This window comes from Colias eurytheme, chromosome 6 (assembly GCF_061535395.1).
Source record: "Colias eurytheme isolate Ceu_HAF_F1 chromosome 6, ilColEury1 Martin Lab GWU primary, whole genome shotgun sequence".
Taxonomy (NCBI): Eukaryota; Metazoa; Arthropoda; class Insecta; order Lepidoptera; family Pieridae; genus Colias; species Colias eurytheme.
In genome coordinates this window covers 13,947,501-13,950,000 of record NC_142985.1, presented here as the reverse complement: position 1 = coordinate 13,950,000, position 2,500 = coordinate 13,947,501, and the positions used below count along the sequence as shown (strand labels likewise).

Genomic DNA, 2,500 nt, shown 5'->3' with positions numbered 1-2,500 from the left:
GCCAGTGAGTTGCGCGACCCGAGAGCCGCGCACACCTAAATGACGACGCCTATTTAGCAGGCTAGAGTCTCGTTCGTTACCGGAATTAACCAGACAAATCGCTCCACCAACTAAGAACGGCCATGCACCACCACCCACCGAATCAAGAAAGAGCTATTAATCTGTCAATCCTTCCGGTGTCCGGGCCTGGTGAGATTTCCCGTGTTGAGTCAAATTAAGCCGCAGGCTCCACTCCTGGTGGTGCCCTTCCGTCAATTCCTTTAAGTTTCAGCTTTGCAACCATACTCCCCCCGGAGTCCAAAATCTTTGGTTTCCCGGAAGCTGCCCGCCGAGCCATTGTAGTAACGTCGGCGGATCGCTAGATGACATATTTACGGTTAGAACTAGGGCGGTATCTAATCGCCTTCGAACCTCTAACTTTCGTTCTTGATTGATGAAAACACCTTTGGCAAATGCTTTCGCTGATGTTCGTCTTGCGACGATCCAAGAATTTCACCTCTAACGTCGCAATACGAATGCCCCCAGTTATCCCTATTAATCATTACCTCGGAGTTCTGAAAACCAACAAAATAGAACCGAGATCATATTCTATTATTCCATGCACGAAATATTCAAGCGGCATTTTGAGCCCGCTTTGAGCACTCTAATTTGTTCAAAGTAAAATTGTCGGCCCACCTCGACACTCACTGAAGAGCACCGCGATAGGATTTTGATATTGAACCGGCTTTTAACGACCGGCTCACCGACGATATGCTCCGCAAACGTGTCAGTATCACCGCGGATGCGGTGCACCGACAGCGCGGCGCACAAATGCAACTACGAGCTTTTTAACCGCAACAATTTTAGTATACGCTATTGGAGCTGGAATTACCGCGGCTGCTGGCACCAGACTTGCCCTCCAATTGTTCCTCGTTAAAATATTTAAAGTGTACTCATTCCGATTACGAGGCCTCGTAAGAGTCCCGTATCGTTATTTTTCGTCACTACCTCCCCGTGCCGGGAGTGGGTAATTTGCGCGCCTGCTGCCTTCCTTGGATGTGGTAGCCGTTTCTCAGGCTCCCTCTCCGGAATCGAACCCTGATTCCCCGTTACCCGTGACAACCATGGTAGTCGCAGAAACTACCATCGAAAGTTGATAAGGCAGACATTTGAAAGATGCGTCGCCGGTACTGGACCATGCGATCGGCAAAAGTTATCCAGATTCATCAAAATTAACGACTTCAGACGCCAGGCCCTCCGTCGATTGGTTTTGATCTAATAAAAGCACTCATTCCATCACTGGTCAGAGTTCTGATTGCATGTATTAGCTCTAGAATTACCACAGTTATCCAAGTAACTGAGTAAGATCTAAGGAACCAAAACTGATATATTGAGCCATTCGCGGTATCGCCTTAATACGGCTTGCACTGAGACATGCATGGCTTAATCTTTGAGACAAGCATATAACTACTGGCAGGATCAACCAGGGAGCTAACTAAAGCTTCCGCTAGAGCCTCAAACGTAACACGACGATGCCGCCGCGACGTTTGCTTCTCTATATACATATGCGCGCGCGGCGTGGTAATAAATAACACGATATGCAACGGCGGCGACCGTCACACGCACACTATTCACACACGCGCCGCGCGCGCAAACGTGGATAAATCTGAACACAGTCAGGTTTAATCGTTGAAAGTATCATCTTAACGAGACACCCCTTAACAATTCCCATTCGCATCAAGCGAAGGAAAAAATTTTAATATCGGTCAACTTTTATGACGCAAACGATCAATCTACGCACGGAGAGTGGAAGGATCGAAAATTGCGACCAAGTTTTGGTATATACGTGGTGTTTCACACACACATATAAAACATCTGATAATAGCCCATTGGTACATCACAAACGTGTGCGATGTGAGCATTGAAAATTTTTATACTGCCGTTCGATAGTCGTATATTTTTCACGGTCTGCGCTCCGAGAGTGTATCAAGATGCGTAATATTTATTTACACTACACATATAGAATACAATCTACGAAACTGACAATCTATCAAACCGTCGGCAGACGCAATGTTACTACTACTGCACGCACACGCACGCACGGGCGACGCGGTACAACAGCGACGAAATAATGATATACATACACGACATACGTACACAATCTCTCACATGCGCACCGCGCATCGCATCACGTCAAAGAAGTCTCTGCTTGTTTAATTTTTGCCGTTACGCCGCGCGCGACTAACGCGCCTCGTGTTTTCAAGGTCAAGTACATAGTATAAAACAAAGTCGCTTTCTCTCTCCCTATGTCCCTTTGTACGCTTAAATCTTTGAAAGTACGCAACGGATTTTGATGAATAATCGTTCAATCAATAATTTATCAATCAATCAATCGATCAATCAATAATTGATCAATCGATGTATCGATCCATCGATCAATCAATAAATCAATAATCGATCAATCAATCAATCGATCAATCAATCGATCAGTCGACGCATCGATCGATCAATCGACGCATCG

At 45.9% G+C, this 2,500-nt stretch overlaps 1 non-coding gene across 1 annotated transcript in view; it reads right to left on the bottom strand.

Moving 5' to 3' along the window:
* Nucleotides 1-1,469, bottom strand: part of LOC149908160 (small subunit ribosomal RNA) — a 1,905-nt gene extending 436 nt beyond the window's left edge. Inside the window, exon 1 of the ribosomal RNA XR_016456882.1 lies at nucleotides 1-1,469. This exon is cut by the window's left edge and continues 436 nt beyond it. This is a non-coding gene — a ribosomal RNA (small subunit ribosomal RNA).
* Between the last annotated feature and the right edge of the window lie 1,031 nt (nucleotides 1,470-2,500).